At 18.0% G+C, this 13,910-nt stretch overlaps 1 long non-coding RNA gene across 1 annotated transcript; it reads right to left on the bottom strand.

Annotated features, from left to right (window-relative positions):
- Positions 1-2,183: 2,183 nt before the first annotated feature.
- Positions 2,184-4,570, bottom strand: LOC135119664 (uncharacterized). The gene is made up of 3 exons (XR_010278315.1): positions 4,493-4,570; positions 2,894-2,968; positions 2,184-2,239 (listed from the first exon to the last, which is right to left on the bottom strand). It is a non-coding gene; the product is annotated as an uncharacterized LOC135119664 (long non-coding RNA).
- Between the last annotated feature and the right edge of the window lie 9,340 nt (positions 4,571-13,910).

The following is a 13,910-nucleotide window of genomic DNA, read 5'->3' as shown; positions in this document are numbered from 1 at the left end:
TAAATATAATTAAATATATAAATAATAAAAGTTAAACGATAAATATAAAAGTATTTTTAAAGAATAGGATAATAATAAAAGTTTTTGCATTCATAATAATTATTACTAAAAAAAATCTAAAGTTGATGAATTTTATAAAAATATATAACAAAAAGTTTAGTGAAATAAATAAATATAAAAAAAAAATTTTTTTATATATAACAGTTAATATTTTGGAAAAAATTAACAATAGTTTAACGAAACATAAATAATAATAATAAAAGTTTATATTTATATAACAAAAATGTTATTAAAAAAATATTATAGTAAAAGTTTTTATAATAATGAAAATAATACGAATATAAAAGTGTAATACTATAAATAAAAAAATTATTTACAATGCATAATAATAAAAGTTCTTATATAATTATATTTATTACTTAAAATTTATTATAAATATATAAAAGTTTGATAAAAATAATACAAATAGAAAAGTCATATTTTATATTAAAAAAATATTATAAAAGGAATAATAATAAAAGTTTTTATATTACTAGTATTTATTACTTATTTATTTATTACATAAATATGAACGTTGATAAAAATAATACAAATAAAAAATTTTTTAAAAGCTTTTATATTTATAATTTTTAATACTTAAAATTATATATATATATATATATTTTTACTATAAATATATAAAAGTTTGATAAAATAATACAAACAGGAAAGTTTAATATTTTTTGTATAAAATAATCATAAAAGTTTTCCTAGTAATATTTATCATTAATAACGTTTATAATAAATTATAAAAATAATAATAAAAATAAAAAAAAACTTAAGTTAAATTTTCAAATATAAATAAGTATATTAATAATAAACCATAAAAGTTCAATAGTTATAGCAATAAAGTTTATATTTCTATATAAAAGTAATTTTCTTTAGAAATATTATAATAATAAAAGTTTTTTATATAAAGAATAATAATTTTTTAAAAACTTATAATAAAATTTATACATAATTTATTTTTTTATATAATATATATATATAATTTAAAAATAATGATAATAATCCATAAAAAGTTTAATAAAAATAATTATAATGAAGTTGATATTTCTATATAAAAGTATTTTTTTAAAATATTTTATAACATAAAAGATTATTATATGAAGGATATATTTTATGTTAAAACTTTAATAAATAATAGAAAATTTTTATCAACAATAAAAATAAGTTTTTTTTTATAGATAAAATATATTTATTTAAAAAAATATTATAATAAAACTTTTTATATAAATAATATTTATTATTTGAAAATTTTATTTAAAAATAATAAACTTAAAGTGTTCGTTCTCTTATATATAAAATTATATATTTTTAAAAATATTATAATAATAATAATTAAAAGTTTATAATAAAAAAATAAAAGTTTTTAATATTTTTACTATAAAAATAAAAAAAAAATATATAAAAAATACTTTTTTTATTTTCTTCCGATAAAGTAAAATTTCTTTTTCTTCTGTTTATTATTATGAACATAATATCAAAAATAATAACCATCAGTAAAAGTTTATATAAAGATTTAAAAAATTATATTCTAAATTAGTAAAAGTTAATAATAATAATAATTTATAAAAATATATAAAAAAAGTGATATTTTTAAAATATTAATAATATATAAATTGTATAATAAAAAGAATACAGTTATTATTACTATTAAAAATAATAATAAATGGATAGAAAAGTAGAAGAGAAATATGAATAATAATAATAAATATAATAATAGAAAGAAAAATAATTATTATTATATAGAAAAAAACAAAGATAATTTTATAAAAGTAAATACTATTATTACTGTGAGAAATAATTAATTTCATAAAGCACGTGACATTATTTATATATAATTTTGATATTAATAATAATAAACAAATAAAGTACCAGAAAGAAAAATAATTAAAATATAATTATAAGAGTAAAAAAGTAATGAAAATAATATAATAACAAATAAAAAATCTCATAATAATACAAAAAAAAGTAATAATTTTAATAATAATTATAATAATAGTAAGAAAATAATAAAAGCAGTACAGTTAAAAAAAGTAAAAAAAAATAAATTTAATAATAATAATAATTATCATTATAAATAAAATATCAAATATAATAGTAGAAAGAAATTCATTATTGATATAAATTAAAAGTAATACGAAAAACTTCTTTCTCCAATTATAGGATTATCAAAAGTTTCTTCGCCGGTAAAAGTCTATTATTTAAATTAACTTTTTATTATTATTACAATTCATAAAGTTCTTAACTATATTCTGTATTACTTCTCTAACTTTTTATATATTTATTGATAATATTATTTATATATTTATATTATTACGAATATAATTTATACTATTTTTTAATAAATTTATTTTTTATTATTATTAAATATATATTAATATTAATATTTTTTTTATTTATTATTAGTATTAGTACATATATGTATATTTATATTTAGTTATTTCTTATTATTATTAGTAAATATATTCATATATTTAATAATAATTATTATTATATATATCTATTTTAATTACTATAAGAAAAAATATAATGATAATATTTTTTTTTTACTTTTTATTATTTCTATAAATTTCCTTTAAAAGTGTATAAATCTTTTATATAAAATTTTTATTAATATTATAATAAAAGTTTCATATAATAAATATAATTATTGATAGCAATAATAAATACTTTTAAAAAATAAAAATTTGTATATTTATTATTAGCAGTAATTAAATTTACTTTTTGTTATTTTACTTTTTATTATAAACTACAAATTTTTTCTTTAAAGTTACTGTTATTTTTTATATATTTATATTATAAATATTTTTCCTTAACATTTTTTAATTATAAATTTTTTATTCTTTACTTGTAGAAAAGTTGTTGGGGCAGACAAATTTTCTATGAATACGTCATCATAAGCATCGTCATATTCGTCCTCGTACTAATAAAATAATAAAGAGGTTATTAGTAAAGTTTGTATTGACAATGAAAAATTGATGACGAATAAAATAGTTGTTAAAAAATATCGCTGCCTCTATGGGTCAAAGTACTAAGGTAATAATAATAATAATGAAAAATTGCCGAAAACTTTAAAAATTTTATAATTTTTCCGAAACAAGTAAAAGTTCCATTATTGAAACGATTTCATTATATTTTTTGGTATTATTTTTAGAATGAAACATTCCCGACCCAAAAAATTATGAGAATTCTGCATTGGTCAAACAATTTCATTAATCTGTTAATTATTTTTAATTCTACAAAATCAATGGATACCAACTTAAACAAAAAGGAACAATTAACCAATCGTAAAAGCTATTTAAAATGTTATGAATAAGTAATTCTGTAAGCGGGTAGTAACGGGATCATTATATTTTTTGAGAATATTAATTAACCAACCGCAGCCAAGTGTCAAATGAGAGTTTCGGTCATTAGTCAAACAACCTCTATTTTTTTAACTTAACAATAATTTAACTAAAAATAGCAATATTGGAACAAAAGTTCACAAGTTACTGGTCTATATAAAATAATAAAAAAACTAATAAAGTAGCAGTATTACCAAAGAAATATTGAGAATAAGTAGTTACGCCATTGGTCAAAGTCTCAAGTTATAAAAAATAATGAAAGTTATTTAATTAAAAAACGCATCAATAACAACGTCGTGTAAACTGTTTTATAAATAAAAGCTTTCCTGATTGGTACGATTATATAATGTTGACTAAATCATAAAAAATAAAGTAACGCTGCCGATAAGAGTTAATAGATACAACTTAAAAATTGCAACGCCTAAAAGGTAGCGTCACTGTCCAAAACATTTTTTTTTAAGGCACAAGTCACTATAAATAATGAAATGTCGGGTTCAACAAAAAAACGGCCATAGCAACAGTACATTAAAATTTAGCACCACTATAAAGATAGTAAATATTTTGGCGAAAAGATGGGACAATTAACTTTAATAAATTATCAATACCAAAAGAATACTAAGCGGTTTAAAAAAAAGGAAATTAACGAATAGTAACCACGTGCAGGTAATGCAAGTAATTATAGAGACTTTTAATTGGTTGATTTATTACTTATTAAACTTGGGTCATATTAAATAATGAAACTAAGCAGAAAAAATGTAACTGAGCAATAAAAAAAGGTAAAAATGCTTGCAAAGAAATACCAATATACCAGTTCATTATAATTAAAGAATTTAATGGAAAAAAAATAAAGAAAATGCGCGGTTATTATATAGAAAAACCAACCAATAGTAAACCTAACAATAAAAAACAGTTTTATTAATATTTACTAATAATAAATAAAAATAAAAATAATGAATATTATATTAAAAAAAAAGGCAAGAAATTTAGTGATTAGGTTTTCCCAGCATATTTTAGTATTCATTAAATATAATAATGTTATCAACCCCACAATTCATGAAAAATTGATATATTTCTTCATTAATAATAATGAAAATATTTTTAACCAGACGGGAATCAAAGGTTTCCATATCTTTTTCTTCTGATAATTGTAAAGAAATAAGTTTCTTTGTTATTTCTTTTTGTGATTTATCGTTGAGATTTATTCTATTATTATTATTGTTATTATATTATTATTATCACTATTTAGATTATTGTTATCAATATTTATATAACTTTTGTCTGGTATACTGAAGTTTGCTTTTGTTATAATTGTCAGGTTCTAATTTATCATCTTCACAATCTATAATAATAATGATAAATAAAAATAATAATTATATAAATAATAATAAATAATAATAAAAATGAGAATAACGATAATAAACAATAATAATAGTAAATAATAAATAATACTCATTAGAATAAATATAATAACTCACAATAAACTTCATCCCGCTTTATAAAGAAGGCTGAAGAATTTTGTTGAGCTTTCCTTTCATCCCGGAGTAAATCGCTTCGTTATATTATAGTAATAATAATAATAATAATAATAATAATAATAATAATAATAATAATAATAATAATAATAATAACAATAATAATAATAATAGTAATAACAACAACAATAATAATAGTAATAAATAATAATGATATGAAAATGATAATAATAAACAACGTCAAGTCCAAGTTTTTGTCGTACATACGGAGAGAATTTGGAAGGGAATCTTCAAGAATAGCATGTATAGTTTTCTTTAATATAATTATTGTATAAATATTATAATTATTATAATAATATATTATTAAAAAATTAATAAATAATAATAATAAAAATATATATTAGACTTTATTATTTATTATTATATTAGTAGAATACTTAAGTTTATTATTACAAAAAAAAAATAAAATAAAAGTAAAATATAACTTTTATTATTCATAATAAAAATAATAAAGATAATAACAAGAATAACAAGAATAATAATAATAATAATAATAATAATAATAATAATAATAATAATAATAATAATAATAATAATAATAATAATAATAATAATAATAATAATAATAATAATAATAATAATAATAATAATAATAATAATAATAATAATAATAATAATAATAATAATACTTCAAAATCATTATCAAAGTAACGCAAGCAGAGAATAGCAAATCCAGAACCAACAGGAACAACATCAGTAATAGCAGAAGCTTCAGATTGCCGCATAATAAGTTCATCCTGATAATAGTAATAGTAATATTTAATAATAATAATAATTACAATAACAAAAAAAATGATAATAATTATAAGAACATTATATATATAAAAAACTTTTTAAGGTAACTTAAAAGAACTTACCAAAATTAAAAGGTTTTGTATTAATAATAAAAGTCATTATAAACTTCTTTGAAAAACTTTAATAAATTTTAGTAATAACAATTATAATTGAAAATTTAAAGAAAGTTAATAATGGCGTATAGTGTTATTTGTAATTGGCTGTTATAAACATATTATTGACCAATAAATTTTAAAAAATTTATATAACTGATATTTAAATAGAAATTTTTTTTATGTATATAAAAAAATATATTCATAGCACTACTTAATAAAAAATAATGATAAAAGTTTTAATAATGATAACAGTATCAAAAATAAAAAAAAAGAATATAATTTTTTGAAAGACTGCAAGTATAAATTATTACAATATAATAATATTTAATAACTATATAACTTTTGAAAATATAATAACTTTTCTATTTGAATTATATACTTTTCATATATATATAAAAAAATAATATATAAATTTTATTAAGTAAATGAGTATTAGATAATTAATCTTTAAAATATATAAAATATATTAATAGCATAATAGTAATAAGAAAAATATTATTAATTATAATATTAATAATATATATAATAATAATCTTTACTGCTTCAACTTCAGGGCTTATAGAAGCATTTTCACTATCAAAAGTTGATATGCCTTTGTTGTTTAAACTAAACATGCTTAAAACTTCTGAAAGTAGCGAAAGAAGTTTTTCATTATCGCTTAATAGTTAAATAAAATTTTAGTAGATATAGTGAAAATAATAAAAAAAAAAGGGAAAAATATATATAATAATTAAAATAATAATAATAACCTAATAAAAGTTAAACTTTTAAACTTCAGTAAAAAGTTTGAATAGGGATAACAATTGTTATGTTCGCGAATAAATAGTGAATAGGAAAAAAGTTCTTTGATGTGAGATATAAACTTCTCTGATATATCAAGTTTTTGCGTTTCTGAAAGTTGTGATTCGGACGATAAAACTATAATAATAATAATAATAATAACCTAATAATGAATTAACTTTATATTATTTTTATTCATAATTATTTAAAATATTTTATTGGTGAAGTATTGAAGAAAAACGATTTGGTATTGGGAATAAAATTATATATTTTATATGCCAAAAAAATTGCTTAAATAGTAATTTTTACATTAATTTGGTAACTATTAAATTGTTGAACTTTTCTATATAGTTAAAGAAACTTCTAAGTGTATTTTAGAAAATATAAAAAGTATATAAAGGCACATATGAAAGTTATATTTTTTTTTTTTGAAAAGTACTTTCTTGCTTTCATAAAACCAAATTAATGCCAATGAATCGCTATATTGTAATTTTTAAATATAACTTCTGTAAGTATTTACATTACCAAACTTTATAATTATAAAAAGTTTATATAATATTCAAGAAATGTAAAAAGCACATAAGAATTTGTATTTTTCTTATTAAGTACTTAAATGCCTTAAAAAATATAGAAACGCCAAATTGCATTAATTGTAACCTTATAATTATTCTGGTAGTAAACTAAAACTGTTAAACTTCATATTTTTTTTTATAAAAAAAATTAAAAAAGGGCACATAAAAGTTTTTAAAATATACTACTTCTTTGCTTAAAAGAAATCAAATAATGCTCCAAAATTATATAATTTGTATACCTTTATAACTATTCTGGTGACTAGTTATATTATAATTGATATATATGTAAATATTGTAATAAAAAAAAATAAATAATTTGGTAGGTCATACATATAATTAACACGTAAATAAAATAATCGCAGATCTCTTAATAAAGTGCCTTTTACCAGGGAATATGTAAACCAAATGTTCGATAAACTGAAAGCAAGTCAAAATTGAAGTTCGGCAATTCTTAAAAAATGATGAATCGCAATTTTCAGCTTCTAGGATCTTCAAAAAATAATATTAATAAGAATAATCAAATATAATAACTTAAATTTAATCATAAACCTTAAATAATTATAAAATCCTAAATTATAATTTTTTTTTAAATTCTCTTTATAGCATAAGTAGTCTCAGTTTTTTTAAAATTTTTATTATAAAGGAACACCTTGTTAAGTTAATTATATATATATTGAACTATTAATAACTTACTAATACGCGTAGGTAACATAAATATTGTTAGTAATTAATAAAATATCCCTTAAGCAACCCTCGTAAGGGCACAAGTTAACAAATTTAGAGCTTACAGGGAAAATGAAAAGGGACCCATGCCCACAATTTTTTTTTAATATTGCTATCTTTTGTATCCTTACGCAAATATATATATATATTACATTGCTCTTAATAGAATTTGAAATCATTTTTTATTTAATCTTTTTATTAACTTATTGAACTTACTAATTACTAAATTATTAAATGGTTTTATAGGACACGATTAATACTGCGCATGATTAAATTTAAAAAATTTATTTATAACTCAATTCTTTTAATATTATAAAAGTGACGTGGATAAAATATAAAATTAAGTAACTTTTTCATAATATCCCGGTAGTTCCTGGAAAAGCTGTTCGGTATTTAAAAGTATAACTCCATCAGGGTAGACCACAAGAAAAGAACGTATGGAATTGCAGACAAATTTTAAAAAGTCCAAATTTTTTTCTGAAGTTTAGTTTTATAATTATTATTAAAGATAAAGAAATCGACTATTAACAAAATTAAAGAATGATTTTACATTATCCACAAAAAATATATTTTTATTGGCTCTAAAGACAGAAAACGTGTTAGTCGTTCAATCTTAAATGCGGATGGAAAAGTATAATATTAAGCTACCTCGCTCTTTACGTGAAACCTATTTTGTTTATAAAATTATCTTGAAGTAGTATACAAACTTTTACAGAAGAGCTATGTTACACCCACAAGACCCGTGAGAGAGGTTGTCGACTTAAAAGAAATTGAAAAAGCTTACTTTTTACAAAATTTTAATATTCAAAGTTTAAAAAAAAGGCAAAAAAGTATAGCTCATTACAAATAAAAATTCCCCGCTATCATAACCCAAAAGACTTTCTTGCTGTGTTTTATATAGCTTAAACCGCCAACTAATATGACTTTCAACATTTTTATCTCTACTATTAAGGATCTCGGAAGAAAACGCCACAAGTTTATAAAGTTTAGAACGATCTACATTAAAATCTAAAGTAGCAGTTAAAAAAAAAGTTATGAAAATAAATGAAACTAGCTAAACCTTAGTAAATATCGCCGCTTTGCTGAAAAATATAAGGCGAGAATCAATTTTGCTTGATTTCCTTAAAACCGTACCGTAAATATTTTTTTACCAAAGCGAGATTTTCCTTTAGCAACTGTGTATTACTAAACTGATCTTTTAAATGGATTTACACTGGTTGTGTGGAAACTTTAAGTATTAAACACAACTAAAAATACAAATAATGGTTTCATTGTGAGTTTTTGATAAATATCACTATATTTTTAGCATCCACTGCAAATTCCAAAACTGCAAAGTCAAACGCATATAATATTGTATTAAATGGATATTTACATAATTTTGGTATGCATATTTAGTTGTTCTATCATAAATCAGAATAAGCCCCTTATCTGAATTTTTTATTTTTATCTAAATTTGGTAGAAAACAAACACTTTTTTAAGCGTAACTTGTTAAAGTAAACTTTTTTTAATTATACCCTATTTAAAAGGTTAACTCAGACTACATTTTTTTATAACTATATAGTTTAAGATGTTGAAGTTTATAGCTTTTGGGTTGCAAGCAAAGTAAACATTTTAAAATGCACATCCTTTGCAGAGTAAATTTTAAACTACATTTTTTAATAACTATACCATTTAAGATGTTCAAGGATATAATTTTTAACTATGCGACAGATAAAAAAGAACCTCTATAACATTAAATAAACACGCTATCTAGAACAGAAATAGCTTTGGCAAAAAAAAAAGATAGCTACCCGAAAAGATTGAGATGACCACCACGATCGAGTATTTTAAATAGACAAACTTATACAACTATACACTTTTGCCTATTTTATTGCTAATTAAATAGAAAAAGATCTTCCCAAAGGTATTAAGTAACCAAAATAAGAAAAAAACTTATATGAATACACTACTTCTTAACTAATTACTGGTTAAGGAGCAAAAAAAATCTTCCTTACAATATTAAGATAGCTAAAATCGAGTATTTTAACAAAATTTATATATATCTATACACTTTTGCCTAGTTTATTACTAGTAAAAAAGAGAGATTTACTAAGGGGTAAGATGGCCGAAATCGACTATTTGATTTATAAAACTTGAAAGGTTGTATACTTATAACAAGTTTACTGTTCGAAAAAAGTAAAAGGAGATCTACCTGTAAAAACTAAGATGGCTAAAATTGTGTTATAAAGAAAAAAAACTGTACGTAATAATTAGATTCTTAAACTTTAGAAATTTTTTTTTTAGATTAATATAAACTTTTTCAGCTAACTTTCAAGCTTCTTTACTTTTTTTTATGAACTTGCTAATTAATAACACCGTAAGGAAAAAAAAAGCAAACCTTTACATAAAGATGGTAGCAAAATAGCTAAGAAGCACCGCGAGAGCAAAACTTTGCTACACCGGTACGTTGCCAAAAGGGCTTATTCTACCACATTAACTCGAATCAAGCCGACATAACAAAGACCCAATAAAAATACGCTAATACCACAAAAATGTCTTAAAAGTTAATTTTGACCAAAAAAAGTAATTTGTTTAATTTATAGCTTCTTAGGTTAACTTTTAATCCCATAAATGTATACTTTAGCCAATAAAAACAGAAAAACTTTTGGTAACTTATTAGTGGTCTGTTTTTTCTCTTAAAAAACATTGTGCATAATTTGCTTATTGTTATTCTTTTCTATCACTACTATATAAAATAAATAAATGTTGCCTTCAGAAAAGTCAAGATTCTTCAAATCGTTTACAGTTTTTTTAAAATGCAAGATGATATCTTCTAAAAACTTAATAATAATAATAGAAATATTAATAATAATAATAATAATAATAATAGTAATAGTAATAAAAATTATAATAATAATAATAATAATAATAATAATTATAATTATAATAATTAACCAATCGTTGGGCCTCGAAAAGGTTTGAAACTAAAAGTTTTAGGGGCGGCAAATTTACTTCTTCTAATTGGACAAAAAAAAAAATTAAAATTTCGCCTAAAAAATTAATAAAAATTACCATATATGGAACAGAGAGCTAAAAGTTGGGGCGTGTCAAAAATTTTGCAAGTGTAAAGTAAACATCCTGTAGTTTCTATAGTAATAAAGTTTCTATAAAAAAAGTATAAACGCATTATAATAAAAGCAAAACTTCAAATGTTTAAAGTTAGTATGAAAATTGCTTTTAGTAGTGTTTTATTATTATTTTTATTTTACGTAAAAAATAAGCGTTAAAAAATATATAAAGTAAAAAAAAGTTTCGTTTATTATATACAAAAATTATTATAAAGAAAAAAATAGTATTATAATAATAATAAATAAACCTTTTCGCATATAAACATATTTATTTTCTTCTGAAACTGTTGCTCTTAAACAAACGGATAATACAAGCTTTGAAAGTTCGTCATTAACAATTCGATCATCTAATAAAATAATAATAGTAATAAAAATAATATAATAACAAGAAATCTAATAATAACAGTACTATATAACGATAATTATAATTATAAAAGTATAGTGATGTCAACAAATAATTATATAAGGATGACAAAAAAAATAATTATAAAATAAAGAAGAGATATAATGTATAACTTTAATGAATAATAATATAAATAAGTATAATAATTGATGTTAAAAATAATAATAATTATAAGATAAACAAGAAATATAATTATTAATAATGATAGAGAAATGTAAAATAAACCGGAAATGTAATAATGATAATAATATTATATGATAATAAGACAAAAAGATGTTAATAATAAAAATAATAGGTATATATAGTAATACTTTTATAGTAGCGATGATAAAATAACAAAATAAATAAAAAATAGAATAATGATATTTAATAAAATTATAATAAAATGATAAAAATATTAAATATATAAAAATATAATAATAATAATCAAGAGTATAAAAGTAAAGATGATAAAAATAGTAAGGAAAATAATACAGTAAACAATAAATGTAATCATAATAATGAAAACGATTTATTAAAAAGGAAAATAATAATAAATATAAAATAATAATTAAGTAAAATAAGTTATAATCGTGAATAAAAAATATTTAATATAAAATAAAATAAATATTTTTTATGGTTTTATATGATAAAATAATAATAAAAAATTAAAATTAATTTTTAATATCATTAATTATTAGTATTATTATACCTTCCGTTAAACTAGAAACTGAAAGTAAATAGGAAGTAAGAAAGTTTTTTAAAGAAGAATCATATAGTATCTATAAAAATATAAAAAATTTATATAATAAATAAATTTTAGAGAAAATTAATAAATTGTTAAATATAATAATAAAAAGAAATCATATAATAATAATAATTATATTAATAAATATTAATAAAATATTGCAAACGATGTTTTATAATAAAAAGTTTTCTGCACTACAAAAAAAAGTATAAATTAAAAAAAAAACTTTAAAGTTTATTGAAATTTATATAAATATATAAAATTTTTTTTATTAAAATATATTTTTATTAACAAACAATAGATAAGTAAAATTATTAAGTAAAAATTATTTAAAACTTTTAATATTATATAATATATTTAATTTTCTTTTTAAGCAAAACTTTAATAAAATTTATAAATTTAAATTAATATTATTATATGCAACAATTTTCTATAAAATTTTTTTATTAATGAAAAAAATTGAAACAAATTTAAAAGTAAATAGTTTTTTTTTTTTTATAAATAAATATTTTGAGTACAATTTAAATTTCAAACAATATTTTTTGGAACATTTCATTTAATAATATATTTATTTCCATTTTAATGTAAAAAAAATTAAATATGATTTATATATTTATTATATAATTATTATATTTTATTATAAAAATTAATGTATTATTTAAAGAATTTTAAAAGTAAATAGTTGATTTTTCTATTATTCAATAAATAAATAAATAAAATTTTATAGTAAATTTATATTTTCAAATAACTTTCCATAGTACATTTATTTATATTTTAAAGTAAAAATTTCTATAAAATTTGTAAAATTATAATATTCACTTTATATTTTATAATAATAAAAATTAATTTATTATTTAAACAAAATTAAAGTAAATAGTTAACTATTATCTTATTATAAAATCTTATAATTAAATAAATAAATAAATTTTTTAACAACTTTTCATACTTAAAATATAGAGTAACTCTCGCTAGTGCATAAGAAGTTTTATTTATAATAATAATAATAATAAAAACACTATAAATAAATATTATAAATAAATAACATAATATACTGATAATTTATAAAAATAATGATAACGTAAAATATTAATTTTAAATTAAATAATAATAAGTAAATCTTGTAGGAACTTAATAAACAAACAAAAAACTAAAATAAACATTGTAATAATAATAACAAGTAAATATTAAGAAACTTAATAATTGGACAATAGTAAACATAACAAACGAAAATAATATATACTAAACAAAAATATAAATATAATAAATAATAAACTTGATAATAATATGAAAAAATATTTAAACTAAATATTTATATAAACATATAATATAATAATTGAATCAATATTATAAACATAATAAGCAATAATAATAATAATATAAACAGTAAATAATAATAATATAATAAATAAATAATACAAACATAAAAAGCATAAATAATATAAACAGTAGATAATAATAATATAATAAATATAAAACTTAAATACTTATAATAATCACAAATATTAAATGAACTATAATAATATGATAAACGAATATAAAAAATGTAAATAATAATAGCAAAAAAAAATTTAATATTAGACAAAATAATGAAAATAGAAAATAATAAATGATAAGAAATATTTATAATAATATTAATAAATTTATAAAACTTAATAACTACAAAATAATAGATGAATATAATGAAACTAAATAATAATAACAAAAAATAAAATATATACTATATATAATAGTTTAAAATAAATAAATAGAATAAAAAAATTAAATATTAACAAAAATAATTAAAATT

This window comes from Zophobas morio, unplaced genomic scaffold (assembly GCF_036711695.1).
Source record: "Zophobas morio isolate AGI-343-1 ecotype UQ-CSIRO unplaced genomic scaffold, CSIRO_AGI_Zmor_V1 ptg000277l, whole genome shotgun sequence".
Taxonomy (NCBI): domain Eukaryota; kingdom Metazoa; phylum Arthropoda; class Insecta; order Coleoptera; family Tenebrionidae; genus Zophobas; species Zophobas morio.
The sequence above is the reverse complement of the archived record's forward strand: the minus strand, read 5'-3'. Positions and strand labels throughout refer to the sequence as shown.